The sequence below is a fragment of the Bubalus bubalis genome, chromosome 9 (genome assembly GCF_019923935.1).
Source record: "Bubalus bubalis isolate 160015118507 breed Murrah chromosome 9, NDDB_SH_1, whole genome shotgun sequence".
Taxonomy (NCBI): Eukaryota; Metazoa; Chordata; class Mammalia; order Artiodactyla; family Bovidae; genus Bubalus; species Bubalus bubalis.
In genome coordinates, this window is record NC_059165.1 from 72970234 (window position 1) to 72989629 (window position 19396).

The window sequence follows — 19396 nt, forward strand, 5'->3', positions numbered from 1 at the left end:
ATCCCAGAAGTGCCATCAGGTCTGTAGCCCAGCACATGTTGTTCTGTGTTACCTGGCCTTTTTCCATCCCAACACCTCCCCTCCCTCCCACAACACTCCCCAGTGCCCCACCTACAATGATCCATTCAGGGCTCCTAAACTCACCTGACCTTCCCTCCTCTGTCCCTTTGCAAAGATGCTCAGAACCCCAGCTACCCGTACGCCACTCTGCTCATCCTTCAAAGCCCAGCTGGAGTGTCACCTCCTCTAATTCTTCTGCTTTCTTGCTTAGTCACATGCTAAGGACTCAAAGCAGAGAGAAAGACAGACAATAAGCCAACGAACAAAATAAATAAGACTGTTTTATAGAAGGATAGGTGCAATGAGGAAAACAAAACAGGGTAACATGTTAGAGAGCAACTGGGAAGCTGTGGTAGATGGAATAGTGGCCCAAAGATGTTTATGTCCTAGTTCTTGGAACCTGTGAATACGGTAGTTTACATGGCAGAGGGAAATTAAGGTGGTGGATGGAATTAAGGTTGTGTGCAATAAAGACACGGCTGACCTCGGTCCCTGGTTCCCGGGGACCTCTATGTCCTATATAACCTCTATCCTCTGTAACCTCTATATCCTCAGAAATTCTGGAGGGATTGGACTGTATTTGTTATTCATGGCGGCACCTTAGACCACGCCTGATAGTTTATGCTAATGAGGTGACTCAAAACAGAGGCTGATGGTGCCAGAAAGACCAGCCATGGGATTAGAAGAGTTGGAACTTTGAGCCCCACAAGAAGAAGGGAGCTGGACACTGAGTTCAGTTGAATGACTGATGATTCAGTCAGGACGGATGATTCATGCCTATGCAATGAAACCTCAATAAGAACTCTGCACACTGAAACTCCAGGGGGCTTCCTGGCTGGCGATACCCTGTGCTGTTGCATGTAGTCGTGCTGGGAGGGTAAAGCATTCCTGACAATATAGGGAGAGAACACAGAAGTTTAACGTTTGGGGCCCCTAGACCTCATCCTCTGCATCTCTCCTCGTGATTTGCTCTGAATTATATCCTTTTGTAATCAGAAATATGGTACTTTCCTGAGTTCTATGAGCCATTCCAGCAAATTGTAGCAACTAAGGGAGTAGTGAGAATCCCTGATTTGGTTAGACGTGAGGGCAACCTGGGGGGCCCTGAACTTGCGTCTGGTGTCTGTGGAGATCTGCAACCTTAACTTGTGAAGTTGGCCTAATTCCAGGTGGCTGGTGTCACTGGAGGTTGCTCACCAGCTGACCCTGAGTTGGAAAATGACAGGTGTGCCTTGGAGATATTGCAGTTTCCATTCCAAACCACCACATAAAGCCAACATTGCAATAAAGTGAGTCCCATGAATGTTTTGGTTTCCCAGTATACATGAAAGTTGCATTTACACTATGCTGTAGTCTGTTAAGTGTGCAATGGCATTATGTCTTTGAAAATGTACAGGAGAAGTATAAGTGTTAGTTGCGTGGTCATGTCTGACTCTTTGCGACCCCATGGACTGTAGTCCGCCAGGCTTCTCTGTCTATAGGTTTTCCCAGGCAAGAATATTGGAGTGGGTAGCCATTCTCTTCGCCAGGGAATCTTCCCAACCCAGGGATTGAACCTGGGTCACCTGCATTGCAGGCAGAATCTTTACTGTCTGAGCCACCAGGGAAGCCGCAGAAATGTACATACCTTAATTTAAAAATACTATATTGCTGAAAAGTGCTAACCATCATCTGAGCCTTCAGTGAGTCATAATCTCTCTGCTGGTGGAGGGTCTTGCCTTGATGTTGATGGTTACTCACTGGTTGAGGCAGTGACTGCTAAAGGTTGGGGTGGTTGTGGCAGTAGCTTAAAATAAGATGCCAGTGAAGTTTGCAGCATCTATTGACTTCTTTCACGAATAATTTTTAGCATACAGTGCTCTCTGACATCCTTTTACCCATGGTGGAACTTCCCTCAAAATTGGAGTCAATCCTCTTAAACCTCCTGAATCCTGCCACTGCTTTATCAATTAAATTTATGTAATATTCTCAATGCTCTTTTGTCATTTCAACAATTAAGTTTGCTATCTTATAAGGCATGGTTCATGATGCTCCAAAGCTATTACAATAGTAACATCAAAGATCACTAATCACAGATCACCATAATAAATATAATGAAAGAGTTTGAAGTATTTTGAGAATTACCAAAACATGATGCAAAGATATGAAGTGAGCAAATGCTGTTGGAACAAACAAAGCACCTATAGATTTGCTTGATCCAGGGTTGCAACAAATCTTTGATTTGTAAGACATACAATATTTGAGAAGCCAGATAAAACGTGGTATGCTCATATCCTGAATTATCCAGAGGGCCTGATAACAAGGGCCCTTAGAAGAGAAGAGGGAGGCAGAAGAGAGAGAACTAGAGATAGTATCATGAGAGTGACTCAACGCAACATTGCGGGCTTTGTGGATGGAGGAAGGGGCTGAGAGGGTGGAGGAAAGAGGGCAGCCTCTAGAAAGTGGAAAAGGCAAGAAAACAGATTACCTGCTCCAGCCTGCAGAAGGTATGCAGACCTGCTGACACCTGGATTTTAGCCAAGTAAGACCTAGTTTGGACTTCTGATCTCTGGGACAGTAGAATAACAAAACAATGTTGTTTTAAGTCTCTCAGTTTGTGGTCATTTGTTTCAGCAGCAGTGGTGAATTAATACAGGGGTATTACTTTGCATGTATCAAGGGTTGAGGGTAGTCAGGGAAGGCCTCTCTGAGAAGGAAACAAGTTAAAATCTTTTGTCACATTGTTACTGGCTTTGTTTCTAAGAACCTCAAAAATGTGAACTTTGCCTGATTCTGCTTTGTATACCCACCACTTGCTGGAGACCCAGCAGGGCCAAATTCCTCAGGAATTTTTTCTTTCACAGCATTTTCATTTTGTTCTGTTTAACAATTCAGTAAAACTGTCTTTGTGTGTATGTATGTGTATGATCTACGGATTTTAACACATTTATAGATTCATGCAACTACCTCAATAGGATAGAGGTCCATCACCCCCATGAAACTCCTGTACATGCTCCCTTTATCATCACACATGTTCCACACCCCTACCCCATAACCATCACTGGCCTATTCTCCAACACTATCACTTTGTTTTTTTGAACAGTTCGCATAAAAGGAATGACACCGTATGTCACCTTTGAGACTGGCTTCTTTCACTCAGCATAATGCCTCTGAGATTCCTTTAAGTCATTGCGTGAATCAATAATTCCTTTTTATTGAAGAGTATTATTCCATTGAATGGATGTACTGAAGTTTCTCCATTCACCTATTGGGGGACATTTGAATTGCTTCCAGTTTGGGCAATTGCCAACTGCTATGATCATTTGTGTTCCAGTTTTCACGTGAACATAAGTTTTCATTTCTCTAGGGTGAACACTCTGGAGTGGGATTGCTGGGTCATATGGTAATTACATATTTAACTTTATAAGAAACTGCCAAACTATACCATTTTGCATTCCCACCAGCAGTCCATGAGTGTTCCAGTTGCTTGGCGTCCTCACCAGCACTTGGTTTTGTCAATTTGTTCTGTGCTTTGTCCATTTGTAACAGTGTAGTAAAAGCATTGCCATAATGGCTGATAATGTTGAACATCTTCATGTATGCTTATTGGCCATCTTTATGTCCTCTTGAATAAAATTTCTGTTGAAATCTTTTGTCCAGCTTTTAATTGGGTTGCTTGTTGTCTTTTTGTTGAATTTTGAGGGTTCTTCATATACTTTGAACAGAAATCTTTTGCCGGACATGTGGTTTGCAAACATTCTCTCCAAGTTCGTAGCTTGCTTTTTCATTCTCTTAACAGTGTCCTTCACAAGAGCAGAAAGGTTGATTTTGATGATGCTCAATTTATTCTTTTATGGATTGTGCTTTTAATGTGGTAACTCTGCCTACTCCCAGGTCATGAAGACTTTCTCTTATGTTATCTTCCAAGAGTTTTATCTATAATCTATTTAGAATTAAATTTTGAAGAAAGCATATAAGACTTTTTATATAAGATTTTTTTAAAATAGTAGCTTTAGTAATAGACATATTTAACTTTTCCAGTCCACTTAGAATTAATATGTTACCACTTCATGTGGAATGAAGAAGCCTTACCACTGTATATGTCATTTCACCCTCTTCCTTTTATGTTGTATTTGTCTTCTGTAGGACATGTACATTCATTGAAATCCCATCAGGCAATGTTATATTTTGTTTTTAACCATCAGACGTATTTTAAAGAGCTCAACAGGAAAGTCAACAGAAGAAAAATAGTCTATAATACATATCCAAATTCTTGCCATTTCTGCTACTCTTCCTTACTCCTGTTCCAAGTTTCTTTCTGCTGTTATTCCCCTTCTGCTGAAGAGTTCTTTAGCAATCTTTTAGTCCAGGTCTCCTGGCAACAAATTCTCCTAGCTTTCCTTCCTCTGAAAACGTCTTTGTTTTACCTACATTCCTAAAGCTCATTTCCTGTGAGGAATTCTGAGCTGAGAGTTCTTTTCTTGAAGAATTTAAAGAATGTTGTTCACTTCCTTCTGGCTTTTGTGGTTTCCACTGAGAAATCCACAGTCATGTGAATCATTGTTCCCCTATAGGTTTTCTCTGGTTGTTTTCAAGATGTTTTTTCTTTGTATTAAGTTTTCAAAAGTTTAATTATGATGTGTCTGGGCATAGATTTCTATGTATTTATTCTATTTTGGATTCACTGAGCTTAAATTTGTGTTTATATGTTTCATCAGATTTGGAAGATTTGCATCACTATTTCTTCAAATTTTTCCCCTGGATCTCCCTTTGTCTTCTCCTTCCGAGACTCCAATGACATGAATGTTAGACCTTTGGCTATTGTCCTGCAGGTCTCTGAGGCTCTCTTCATTTTTTTCCAATCTTCTTTCTCTGTGTTATTCATATTAGATAACTTCTATTAGTCTGTCTTCAAGTTTACTGTTTTCTCCATCATCTCCATTTTGCTATTGAGCCCATGCAGTAAGTTTTTAAATTTTTGGTTATTGTATTTTCCACTTCTAAACTTCCATTTGATTCTTCTAGATATCTTTTTCTTTTTAGGCTGATGCTTTTTTGTCTTTCTATTAATTTCAAGAGTGTTTGCCCTTATACATTGGACTATTTTTATAATAGCTGCTACTGTGTCGGTAAAGTCATCTCAGCATTGGCTACTGTTGATTGTCTTTTCCCAAGTAAGTTGAGATTTCCCTGGTTCTTCCCGCACACAGTAGTTTTCTATTTTTCTTTTAGCAGACAGTTGACCCAATTGGGTTCAGGTCACAAGTTCCCACCAGCTTCCTGTGGGTTGTGGTTCCAATGTCAGTGCAATTTCCAAAGCGTTTGCAGTGCTGTTTGGATCTGTCCCCTCTGTGCGCCTCCCCGTAGCCAATCTGAGATTGGGACATGGTCCGTCCTCAGGTGTTCTGTTCTCTAGTCTCTTCATGGTAAGGTCAGGCCATGCAGTTCAATTTCATAAACAACTTTAAGCGACTGTTTTTCCCAGCCCTTCCCTTTCTGTGATCTCCCCTGGGCTCTCCAGTTTACTGAGGTTTCTCTTTGCCAGTCCCCAGGCCAGAGGCTGGGGCTCTGCTTACTTTGCATGCCACGTCTTTCCTGTGACTGCTAGTGGGGAACCCACGGGGCTTGCCCGCCCTGGTGGGCCATGGCTCCTCCCACTGGAGCTCTGGGTCGCCCCCAGCCCACACTGCTATTGCTGCTGCTACCATCACATGATTTATTGGAGGCTGGGGTACAAGAGAATGAAAAAAAAAAGGCAGAGAAAGGAAAATAGATGCCTTCTCTTTTGTCTCTCACCCTTTTCTTGGTCCTCAAGACAGAATCAGAGGGCGTTTCCTGGAACTCTCTTTGTAGATGCCAATACCCACTTCATGATTTTGCACTGCATTGGATTCAGCCCAGGAGATATTGGAGGGCTAAAAATAATAAATTTACTACTGATTTGTGTTACTTTGATATCTGGTCTTCTCTAAGGCACCATAATGCCTGTAAGCCCTCTATTGTGGGACCCAGCGCTTAGTAAGTGCTCAAAAATGGCAGCTATTGTTGATTTTATTATTACCACATACTTGGTTGCAGGCAGAAGAGACTTCAAATCCACGCTCTGTCAAGGTTTTACGCTGTATTCAGTGGGAGACACAGGATGAGTGAGTTTGCCTCCTCTCACACAGAACTGGAAACTCCCAGTTTTTTAAAGGACATAAAGCATGCAAGTGTACAGAGGTGGTGTGGTGCTAAAGCCAATGTTTAGTAAGCACATGACAGAGCTTTATGTTCATGCAACTCGGGGTTTGAACCCAGCCGTCCTTCTTTCTAGCTGTGTAATGCTGGGCAAGAATCTAAATGTACATGATCCTTGGGTTCCTCATCTGTAAAATATAGACAGCCATGGGGTGTGCAAGAATGATGCAATAATGTCTATAAAGCTCTTTATTCAGGATTCAGCATATAGTAAGTGCCCAAGACACTAATGGCAACTCTTGGTATTATTACCACCTGGGATTGCAAGTTACAGAGAGCGACTGCCTATGTTAAGCAAAAGGGAAGATATATTTGGGGCTCCCAGAATCCACAGGAGGTGATGGGCATCAGGTCTAGGAGCACCAGCGACTGCGGGCTGGGTTGAGGTTCACAGTCGAGTTCACTCCTGGCCCCGTAGCATGGAACACACAGCCCTCGGGCTCCCACTGTGGAGGCAGGGGCCATCACTGCCCTCCCCATGAAGACGGTGCTCACCGAGGACCCTTCCAGAGGGAAACAGGAACTCACAGGCAAGAAGGGTGGACTCTGGAAAGCTCTCCTTAACCTCCCCCCTCCAAACCGCTTCCCTTTTACTAGAAATGAGACCCCAGGCAATCAACCTAACCTCTCTATACCTATTTTCTCAGCTGTGAAATAAGGCTAGAAATCATATAAACTGAAGATTTCATTCAATAATGTCAGAAAATATTAAGTCAGGATTAGGCACTGTGCTAGTGCTCAGTTATAAAATATTATTATTACTACTACATGTGGCTGCTCCTTCAATCCTCGCAACAACCTCTGTGTGTTACTGACCTGACTCTCCAGGTGGAGAAACAGAGGTGCAGTGGTTTGGCCGAGGACGCAGGCGGCCTTCTAAACTGGTTTGAATCATACCTGTTGTGAAGGCGGGGGTGGTGCCACCAAGGGTGGGACAGGCCCCCAGGGAATGGGTGGCAGCCAAAAAGGGAGCACATTCAGGGAAGGGGGTCTTGAACTGGGGATAGAGGAGCCCCTTCATCTGTGTACCCTAGAGCCAAGGTACTACCTGTTGTGTGGGTTCCCTTGTGTGTGCAAAGTGTGTCTCCTCTCAGCACACGCGTGTCCTGCTCTGTGTTTTTCTCACGAAAAACATCAGTGACTTGGATGAGGCATCATGATGAGAAATCTGAGAACCTCCTCATGGGCTGGGGGACAGAACAGGGTCCCCACAGGGCCTGAGGGGTGTGGGGATTGGCAGGAGAAGCCCTAAGTTAACCAGGCACGCTGGTCTCATCTGGAGAGCACAGCTGGAGTGGGTGGGCAGGCCAGCACTGGACTGACAGCTAGACATGAAGGCCAGGGTGGAAAACCAGCGGACCCATCGTTGGGTGGGAGGTGATGCGGGTGCAGATAGTACCTCTTTTTCTTTCCATGTTATTTTCCTCCACTTAAGCAAAAGCTGTAACGAGGCAGCCTATGGAATGGCAAGATTGATTGTGTCATTCTGGCCTTTGAGGGAAGAAGGGGGAAAAAAATCAAATTATCGGACAGGCTCCTCTTAAGGAGCTGCTGCTTTAATTTATTTTTTTTATATTTTGTCAATAGCTGTTGTTTTTTTTCTTAAACAAGTGCTGCACTTTATAAATGGATTTTGCTTGGGCAAAACAAACACAGTCATTTCATACCTCCTTCTAAAACTCACCAAAAATGTGGTGAGTGGCTATGATGGACACAGGGCCAGATCACCACTTGGAAGGGTGACGGGCAGCTTTAGAGACTCCCCCAGCCCTGGGGCAGCGGTGGGGGTGGGGGGGCTGGGGGGTGGGAGTTGGACATAGCACCAGACTGTGGCATAGATCACCACCCCCCGGTCACATGGCATAGGTCCCAGGCCTGTTGAGGCTCTGTGACCCCCCAGTGGAGAAAAACATTTTTTAAAACAGAGGTTGCTTCCCACCTTCAAGAGTCTGATTCACTGGGTCTGCAGTGGTCGCTGGATGGTAGTTTTTTAAGCTCAGGTGATTGGACAATAAATCTCAGCTCTTCAGCATGGCCTTCCAGCCACCCCTGGGAGATTGCCTTGCCTCATCCCCACCTCACCCCAGGTGCCCCAGAGTCCTCTGGGCGCCCCCACCTCTGTCCCTCTGCTTCCTTAGCCTGCAGTTCAGACTCATCTTTTCAAATGGCATTCAACCTCCTAACACTGGGCAGGGGTCACCCCCACTTGTTCACTCATTTATTCAACTGCTCATTGAAAATGTATTTATTCAGTCCCTCTATATGCCAGGCATTGGGCCGGGCATTGCAATGAGTAATGTACAGGGAAAGTGGGAGATGAGAGAGTTCTTGTCTGCTAGAAACACACAATACAGCTGAGAGGGAGGGAGGGAGCTGACACTGAGCAGGGGTCTCAAAGCCAGACTCCCCAGGGATGGGACAGACCCCAGGAGAGCAGAGGCAGGACTATGGCAAAGGCCCACGCAGGCACTTTCCAAACCTTGCTGCAACCACACTGTGGAGAGCAGCTCAGTGTTGACCAGTTTTGCAGGAGAAGGTAAATCCAGGTGTGTATATTAAATCTCCTGGTTTCTAAAAGCAGCTTAAGGAAAGTGAAAGTCTCTCAGCCGTGTCCGACTCTTTGCGACCCCATTGACTATACAGTCCATGGAATTCTCCAGGCCAGAAGACTGGAGTGGGTAGCCTTTCCCTTCTCCAGGGGATCTTCCCAACCCAGGGGTTGAACCCAGTTCCCCCACATTGCAGGCGGATTCTTTACCAGCTGAGCCACCAGGGAAGCCCAATTGGTTTTCTTTAAATCCGTCATCCCTGGGAACCACACAACACAGGCCTGCCTGCCTACTGGCTGCCTGGTGGCTGGGCCTCTGCATCTCAGATCATCTTGAAACCATTTGGTGTCATTTCAGGGGAGCTCCGAAGAGCTCCGGTACCACAGTTCTTTATGTCTCGACACAGAAAAGAATTCAGCAAGAGGCAAAGGGATAAATAAGATGTGATTTATTAAAATAGGATGCTTGTGAGGTTTACAAGTGGGCAGGCAAGAAATACAATGCCCCGAGAACTTACTGGGCCACAGTTTCATAATCAAATGAAAAGTGGGGAGGGGGAGAAGACCTTCTGTATCTTTCTCAAGTGGATGTCCTGCTTCCATCATGAGCTCCTCCTCCAAATATGGCAGGGGCATTCTCTTATCCCTACACAGTCAAGCCAGGTCCACAAATTATTGTTTTTTATGTGTGCAGAGAGCATGTCATTAACTCACTGAGCTCACCGGACAGGATGTGGGTCTCCTGCCACCATGGTTTATTGTCTGGGGGCATGTGTCCTGCTTCTGTTACATGGTTTTGTTGCTAAGCAAGCCTGCTTGGTTTGGGGGTTAAGCAAACCTACTTTCTTGAGTAATTTACAGGGGTCTCCCATATTTTTTTCTACTTAAAGTCCCCTAGTGGGATTAACTATTTAATCACCTTTAATCAAATCATTACTTTGTCCCTATCACTCTTGGAATCTGACTGGCAGGCCCTGGAGGGTGGACTGAGTGGGGCAAAGGTAGAATGTCCCCCCTGCAAAGGCCACCCCTGGATGGGTGCTGCCTGACAAAAGAGCCTGCCCTGGGACTGAGTTCACATCCCTGGGCCTGCATCTGGGCTCAGCTGTCTCCCTGAGACACCCTGGTTCCAGGCCAGGTGCCAGTCCCCTCCCAGCAAGGCAGGTCTCTTTTCTCCACTGCAGCGTCTCCCAGGAAGTGCCGCTTCACCCCAGTCATTCTACAGACTTAAATAATAAATTGCAGAAGAGAGAGGGGAATTGAGCAATGCACTGTGGAGGCTGGAGGCTGAGATGGAAAATCTGATGAGGAGTCAATGAAGTGAAACGGGATGGCTGGGTGGGTACTGAGACTCCACCCGCAGCTGCACGGATGCTCGGGGTTGCGCTGTTTGCCACCTCATCGCAGGAGCTTAGACCTGGAGCAGAGCTGCATTGCAGCCTCCATCTCATCAAAACCCGGAACCCGGTTTGGTCCTGCTGCTGCTGCTGCTGCTAAGTCGCTTCAGTCGTGTCAAACTCTGTGCGACTCCATAGATGGCAGCCCACCAGGCTCTCCTGTCCTTTGCAGCTGGTTAAAGCAAGATGAAGCCCACTGTTGGGCCTCTCACCCCTCAACACATCCCTGAGGGTAGGAGCCTGGCTCCCTCAGGGCTGGCACCAGGACCCCTCAGATTGCTCCCCCAGGAGTCCATCCTGACCAGTAGGAGGGATGGTTCTCCACTGGGGTGGGGGAGGGGGGGTGGCGTTCTTCCTTGCCCTCCCTTCCTCTCTGCATTTCCCTACTCTGAGGACCTCAGGGACTCCTGGAGGGCCCAAGACTAACATGTATGCCACAAGCAACATGACAAAGACCCCAGGCTGGGGAGAGCCCCAGAGTGAGATGGAGGAGCAGGGAAGGCAAAGCTGGCCTGGTGTGGCATTCAGGGATCCCAGGGCAGTGGGACTGAACCTCACTTCTGAGATGAGACCTGGGGAGCATCAAGGCCCACAGAGACCCCTTCCCACCTACTTGGCCCCCAGCCAGCAAGACATAAGAAATGCCTTTTGCAGGAGTCGGTACAGTCAGGCTTACAGCAAGGCAGAGGGTCCCCATGTGCCCCTGGAGGCAGAATGCTTGTCTTGGTATGAGACAGTCACTAGAGTGGCCCTGATCATGATGGGGGGATCTCAGTAGCCAGGAAGGGGCCTGTGGCAGGGGGTGGACCCAGGGCCAGGCAGGACTGTGGACCTCAGTGAGAGCCAGTGCGGAGGTGGAGAACTCGGAAAGGTGGACACAGCCTGGATGGGGTGAGCTCAGCCCCAGTCAAGGCCTCCAACCTTTGTGGGTCCCTCCTCCAACACAGGTTTGACTCAAACCCACCATAGATTTGAAAAGGGGTTTCCCCATGGCTCATCCGTAAAGAATCTGTCTGCAATGAAGAAAATGCATACAGGTTTCATCCCTGGGTCAGGAAAAACTCCTGGAGTAGGAAGTGGCCACCTGCTCCAAAATTCTTGCCAGGAAAAGCCCAAGGGCAGAGGAGCCTGGTGGGGTCACAAAGAGTCAGACATGACTCACTGAGCACAGTAGTGAAAAGGAGGGACTGACAAGTGACACAGGAGACCCAGAATGGACCAAGGACACCTCGAAATGACTACGTCTATCCTGAGTTTACTGTAGCAGAGACTAAAACACAATGAAGTCCAGTTTTACATGTATATACTACTATATTTAAAATAGAGGAACTTCCCTAGTGGTCCAGGGGTTAAGAATCTGCCTGCCAGTGCAGGGGACACAGGTTCCATTCCTGATCCAGGAGCTAAGATGTCACATGCTAAGGGGCAGCTAAGCCCATGCCCCGCAACTTCTGAGCCCACATGCCCCAGAGCCCATGCTCTCCAATAAGAGAAGTCACCCCAATGAAAAGCCCATGCACTGCAGCTAGAAGGAGCCCACATGCAGCAACAAAGACCCAGCACAACCAAAAATAAATTAATTAATTAAAAAAAATAATAGATAACCAACAAGGACCTACTGTATAGCACAGGGAGCTCTGTTCAATATTCTGTAATAACTTAAATGGAAAAGAATTTGAAACAGAATATATACATGTAAATGTGTAACTGAATCACTTTGCTGCACACATGAAACTAACACAACATTGGTAATCATCTGTGTCCCAATACAAAAGAAAAAAAAATTTTTTTTAAGATTAAGTTCAGTTTTTAAAAACCTGAGACCATCTTTACACATCTGGGTTTGTAACCTGGAGACTCTATCTGGTACTTGGCACAGAGCTCTCGAAGGTGGTGCTGTCCGGGCATGGCCTCTACTGAGAGTCTGTCTGTGCTGGGCTCTGTCCTGGGACAGGGTGCAGCAGTGAGCTCAGCTGAGGCGAGGCCCCAGCCCACGGGTGCGGACACTACAAACGGGGCAGTAATGCGATGACAGTGAGTGCTGGTAAGAACTATAACACAGAATCCCATGTGGAGCCTCAGGGCTGCTGGGGCGACAATCCAGGAAGGCTTCTCTGAGGAGGAGACATGGGACTGAGTCTCAAATGAGGAGAAGGCGTTGGATGCAAAAGTCAGTGGAGAAGGCTTTTCAGGTGAAGGGGCTGGAGGTGGGATGACTCCCGAGAACACAGTGAAGGGGCCCAGTGGGCTGCAGTGTGGTGTGTGCAGGGGCAGTGGTCTCAGGAAGGCATGGAGAATGGCCGTGTCTGCCCTTCAGTCTGTGTGATGGGAAGTGAAGGGTGAGAGGAGCTGAAGCAGGGAAGAGAACCAATCTGATCTGCTTCTTTCAAAGGATGTCTTGGGACTTCGCTGGTGGCCCAGTGGTTAAGAATCCACCTGCACCAGGTTCAATCCCTAGTCCAGGAAGACCCACATGCTAAGTAGGGCAGCTAAACCCATGTGTCATAATTAGCCCACACCCCTCAATGAAGACTCAGCACAGTCACAAATAAGTAAATAAAATTATTAAAAATATGTATTAAGGATGTCTCAGAAACAGGGGCAATCTGCAGTGAAGCACAGGGCAGCTTGCAGCACCCGCCATCCTGCCATCCCGCCCTGACCCTCTTGGATGGAAAGTCCATCTTCCCACGGACTTTCTGGCTACATAAGCCATTCCATTCTAGACCAACATAGTTTGGGTTTCTGAAGGTTGCAAATGAGAGTTCTGTGACAGCTGTCATACTTATTACACATGTCTGTGCCTAGCGCACGACATATGTGGAAGAAGTGTTCATTTGGTCCCCGGAGAAAAGGTGAGAATGTTTACATGGGGAGGGGGAAGCAGCCCATGGGAAGCTCTCACTCCAGCTCAGCATGCCTGCCAGCCTTGTGGCCTCACCAGCCTGCCCGCAGCCCCTAGCCCACTCTAGGGGCTCGCATCCACAAAGTCTCCATCCCTTAATACCACACAGCAAACAAGAACTCAGTTTACTGGGAACCAGACATTTCCAACAATAAGTCTTGGTTTGTGTTCTCTCTTCTCGACTTCCCCTCAAATAACACTTCTTTTGTCCCTTCGCCATTCTAAATCCTTCCTTCCCTCCCATGCCATGCCTTTCCTCGTCTACTCTTTCTCTCCTGACTGATTCCCCCTCCCCATGTTAAATATTTTCACCTTTTCCCTAGGACCAAATGAATGCTTCCTCCACATATGTCGGGTGCTGAGCACAGACGTGTCTAATAAACATGACAGTTGTCACAGAACTCTCATTTGCAAGTTACAGAAACCCAAACCACACGGGTCTAGAATGGAATGACTTATGTAGCTGAAAAGTCAGTGGGAGGGCATAGCTGGATCCAGGGGTAGTACAAACCATGTTTTTAGAACTTTGTTAGGGACTGGATGTTTCAGTTCAGATCAGTCACTCAGTCGTGTCTGACTCTTTGCGACCCCATGAATCACAGCACGCCAGGCCTCCCTGTCCATCACCAACTCCTGGAGTTCACTCAGACTCATATCCATCGAGTCAGTGATGCCATCCAGCCATCTCATCCTCTGTCGTCCCCTTCTCCTCTTGCCCCCAATCCCTCCCAGCATCAGAGTCTTTTCCAATGAGTCAACTCTTCACATGAGGTGGCCAAAGTACTGGAGTTTCAGCTTTAGCATCATTCCTTCCAAAGAAATCCCAGGGCTGATCTCCTTTAGAATAGACTGGTTGGATCTCCTTGCAGTCCAAGGGACTCTCAAGAGTCTTCTCCTGGATGTTTGTGTCCCCCATAATTTACATCTTGAAACCCCAAACCCTAATGTCACTGTATTTAAAGATAGAGACTTAATGGAAGTAATCAAGGTTAAGTGAGGCCATAAAGATGATCCCATAGGCTTAGAATCCATGTAAGAAGAAGCACAAGAATGCTGGCTGTCCCTCTCTCTCTCTGTCTTCTCTTTGTCAACACCTTGATGGTGGATTCTCAGCCTCCAGTGCTGTGAGAAATAAATGTCTGTTGTTCAAGCCACAGTCTATAGTATTTTGTTATAGCAGCTGAGCTGACTGAGACAAATTCCATTTCTCTCATCTTTCAGCTCTGCTTTCCTCTAAGTTGGAATCATTCACAGACAAACCTACCTCTTCATGGAGGTGCCCCAGCAGTTGCAAGCTGCAAACTCATTGCTCACCACCTGGGGAGAGCCAGCTTCTCTTTATCAATAAAGTTCTAACAAAGCAAATAGCTCCAACAGAATATAGCCAAAACTATATTCTGGCTGATAAGAATATAGTGTTTTCAACCAGGGTCAGATCACATACATACCCATGCCTGAAGTTAGAGGCCAGGGTCGGCCCTGCCTGAACTACTGGGAGAGGTGTGTGTGTGTGTGTGTGTGTGTGTGTGTGTGTGTGTGTTAGTTGCTCAGTCTTGTCTGACTCTTTGAGACCCTATGGACTGTAGCCTGCCAGGGTCCTCTGTCCATGGGATTTCCCAGGCAAGAATACTGGAGTGGACTGCCATTTCCTTCTCCAGGGATCTCCCCAACCTAGGGGTCCAACTCAAGTCTCCTGCATTGCTGGCAGATTCCTTACCATACCAGGGAGATGAGGTTTTCCCAAATGAGAGTCATGCAGGGGAAAGATGTGTGTCAGGCAGGATCCGCAGAGCTCACCCTGTTTTGGGTCCTCAGGGGCTTCCCAGGTGACGCTGGTGGTAGAGAATCTGCCTGCCAATGCAGGAGACGTAAGAGACATAGGTTCGATCCCTGGGTTTGGGACAATCCCCTGGAAAAGGGAAAGGCTACCCACTCCAGCATTCTTGCCTAGAGAATCCCAAGGACAGATGAGCCTGGTGGCTACAGTCCATCGGGTCACAAAGAGTGAGATGTGACTGAGTGACTAGAACACACACACACTGGGGGCTCAGAGACTTGCCGAGGACCCTGGAGCTGATCCACCGCCTTTCCCTGCTCCTCTTCCCTTCACCCCTCCCGGTGCCTCCCTCTGTCCAGCAGACTCCAGGCCTCTCCTCTCAGACCAGCAGCTCACCCAGCTTCCCTGCCTGCCTCCTTCCTTCCTCCTCACTCATCATGGGCTCCTGTCGTGACCCCAGTCCTGAGTTAAGCCGTTTGTTGTTGGTGTGACTATTCAGGCCACTAACCCAAGGGTGCCAAAGCCGAAACCTTATGTTCCTATTATCTATATTCTTCTTTGTTTCAAACCCCCGTTTCTTGCCCAGTGGCAGAAAAAAGTCTGGGTCAGTTAAGCAATTAGGGTTTATACTCAGTTGTTCCAGGGTTCTCCCTCCCCCATCTCCCAGTCCCAAGATTCTAGCAAATGTGGGTGGTTTCTCAACCTAGGTGGGAGGTGGCAGATGGGTCATAGGTTAGTGTCTGCCCTGCTGACACCCCCAAGACATATGCGGGGACATCTGGCTCTTGGCTGTCATCTCCCTTCAGTGTTGGCTGCCAATGAGGTGTCTGTGTCCCCATCTGGTCCCTGCTTGTAAAGGCCAAGATGGTTTTGGCAGTGGCCTTTCCTTGTCATGACTAGGAAGCCCCTCCGAGCCCCCCTGGGGGACTTGGCTGCTGCCCGGGTTTCTCCCGGGCTGGGAAGCTCACTGGGCTGTCTCAGGGCCCTCGCTGTGGGCCACCGCTCACCTCCTGTGTATGGTCAGCACACCTTGTCAGGGCACAGGGAACCTGGGGGTGTCACCCAGCCAGGAAACAAGGCTCAGGTGCCCCTGCAGTCAACTCCGCTAAAAGGCTGATCCTCCGCAGCAGCCCCCACTCAGGGATTCCCTCCTCTCCCCACTCAGCAGAGCCCAGCTCACTCATTTCATTCTATACATCCTCTTTCTTTCCCAGCCAGACAGAATTTTTAACCTCATCTATCTGTGGCGAAGGCCAAAAATGCACCGGGCAGAGACAGTATTCTGAATTTACTGTTTATGATGGTACCTGGGCCTTTGGGAGCTCAAGAGCTAAGATTTAGCTCCTTCTGTTTCTCTCTCCCTCTCTGCAGAGCCTGTAGCCTGCAGGCGGGGTCTGGCTGCTCTGGGTGGTGGGGAGGGTGACACGGTGACAAGGGAATTGCTGGCATCACCAGCCCACACGGGGGAAAACATCCAGTGTCACCCACCCAGGCTGGCAGGGGTGAAGCCACAACCCTGGGGGAGACAAGGCCGTCTCTGGTGTGACACTCTGCAAAAGTGAGGGCAACTGCAGAGGTGGGGCCTTCCTTGTGGGGCAGGCCCATCAAGGCAGCCAGACACTTGGTGAGGAGCACCTGGCAGGGGCTGGGAAAGCTGCCCTGCCTGCCACCTAGAGGCAAGTGGACCAGAAATGCGAGAGTACCAGCTGCAGTTGGTGACCAAGGCCCAGGGGCTGCTATGGGAGCTGGAGGAACCCATCAGGCTGGGCCCGGCCCACGGCTCTTGACTTCTCTGCGTGTATACCTTTGTTAAATCCCGCTGTAACAAAGCTGTGCACAGGGGATACAAAGAAAAAGGTTATTCACACAGGAGCCAGGACATAAAAGGGGCAGCACTTGCCGTGGTCCCCTGAGGAGTGAGTGGGAATCAGAGGGAGAGACTCCCACGGAGAGAGGGAAGTTGAAGAAGCAGTCGTGTAGGTTTAAGTCATGGGAGCAGGAGCTCTTTGTGGGACCTCCAACTTCAGTGGAAGGATTGCAGACTCCAGATACTGGGCCCGTTTGTTTGGTCACATCTGGGAACATTTCCTGGCCCTGGAGGGTTCCTGGACTCTGAACCTTTTGAAAGTTTCTGATGACCTCAGTTAAGGATGTTTCAGTTCCAAGGCGCTAAAGCCCTACTGTGATGGTCAGTTGCAAGAGGAAACACATTGACTCGTAATTAAAAGTTAAGAGATGGCGAGCTGGCCACTGGAAGCCTCTGTTAAAGTTAATTTTACACCGACTTGACTGGGCAATCAAACATTACTCTGAATGTCCAGTGTCCATCAACTGATAAATGGATAAACCAAATATGCTCTATCTATGCAATTAAATATTAATCAGCCATAAAAAGAATGAAGTTTTGACACATGTTATCCCATGGATGAGCCATTATGCTAAGTGAATTAAGTCAGACACAAAAAGCCACATAGTGTATGGTTCCATTCATGTGAAATGTCCAGAATAGGAAGATCTATAGAGACGGATAGTAGATTAGATGTTGCCTAGGGTTGGGGGAACAGGGGGATAATACCTAAAAGCTAATAGCTAGGCAGCATATTAAAAAGCAGAGTCATTATTTTGCTCACAAAGGTCCATACAATCAAAGCTATGGTTTTTCCAGTAGTCATGTATGGATGTGAGAGATGGACCATAAAGAAGGCTGAGAGCACCAAAGAAAAGATGGTTTTAAACTGTGGTGTTGGAGAAGACTCTTGAGAGTCCCTTGGACTGCAAGGAGATCCAACCAGTCCATCTTAAAGGAAATCAGTCCTGAATATTCATTGGAAGGACGGATGCTGAAGCTGAAGCTCCGATACTTTGGTCACCTGATGAGAAGAGCCGACTCATTGGAAAAGACCCTGATGCTGGGCACGATTGAAGGAAGGAGGAGAAAGGGAAGACAGAGGATGAGATGGTTGGATGACATCACTGATTCAATGGACATGAGTTTGAACAAGCTCTGGGAGATGGTGAAGGACAGGGAAACCTGACATTCTGCAGTCCATGAGGCTGCAAAGAGTCAGACACGACTGAGTGACTGAACAACAGCTAATAGCTTTTGGACATAATGAAAATTGATTGTGATGATAGTTGCACGTATCTGTGAATATACTAAAAACCATGGAATGGTATACTTTTAAATCGGTAAACTATATGATGTGTGAATTATATGTCAATAAAGCTATTTTTTGCGGTTGTTGTTTTTTTAAGAAACTCTTTCTTGTGATCTTTGCAATCTGGAATCTGTGTTTTTCTCCCAGGATAGAGAGCCTAGTCTTCATGGGACCATCACCCCCATTACTCTAACTGCCCCTCCCACATCCCTGAGTGTGGGGCCCCAAATGCTGTCCCATGCATGGGACCCGAGTTAAGTCTCCTACACTCCCCTGGACCCTCATGTCCATGCAGGGGAGCCAGGGCCTCTGGAGGACCCCCTCCATGTCTGTGCTGCCCCCACCCACCCTGTGTTGGTACCATCCACAGACTCCAGCTTTGCTTTAGCTGTCTTCTTTGGCCCTGCCGGCCAAACAGCACTCTCTGATTCCCACCCTTACGCACCCTCCAGCCCTTGCCTGTGGCCCCATCATCTTGTCCAGGATCATGCCTGATGGCCCTTTGCTTGCCTTCCTGGACTCCCCCTCCCATCTTGTGGGGTCACGCCTGGAGCTGTGGGGTCACGCCTGGAGCTCTGGGATCAGCCTCCCCACTTCCACCCTGATGTCCTGTCCACCTAGCTCTTTGCTGCTCCCCTCTCTGCCACCACCTCCAGCCCAGGATGTGACCTTCTGTGCACTTTCACTCACGGTCCCAGGGGCGGTGACTGCCAGCAGTGGGGGCTGCTGGGCGCAGTTGGCTGGAGCCCGCAGTGGGAACCCTTTGGGCAGCGATCCATCGGTGTCTCCTCCACCTGCACGGGCCTCCCCTTCCAGTGAGTTCTCTGCTCACCTGCCTCAGCAAACTGGCCCAGGTGCCAGGAGCCTTGCAGCGTGGTTTCATAACTGTGAAAACCTGGAAACCGCCCAAGTGTTCGTCAAGGGGACGCTGCAGGGCTCAAAGGCAGGCTAGTCATGGAAAGGAGAACCACCTGCCAGCCCAGGAAGGATCCAGACCCACGTGGGTCTACTCACACAGAGCTTGAAAACATATCGAGTGCAAAACACAAGAAGCTGCTTATGCAGTATGATACCACTTAAGAAAGGGGAAAAAAAAAATCCACAGAGGACTGCTACCTCTTTTAAGGCATCTTGGTATATTTGTAAAATCAAGAGGAGAAAAATCCTTCGTAGATGCCTCTGGGGAAGGGGAGAAAGGGGCGGGGCTGGGATGGTGGATTTTACCAGGGATGTTCTAATTTTTTTCAAAAGGAGAATAGATCCTTGTATGACACATGTAATTTATCATATCTGAAGAGAGACAAAGAATTCCAACAGCTGAGCCACATGCCC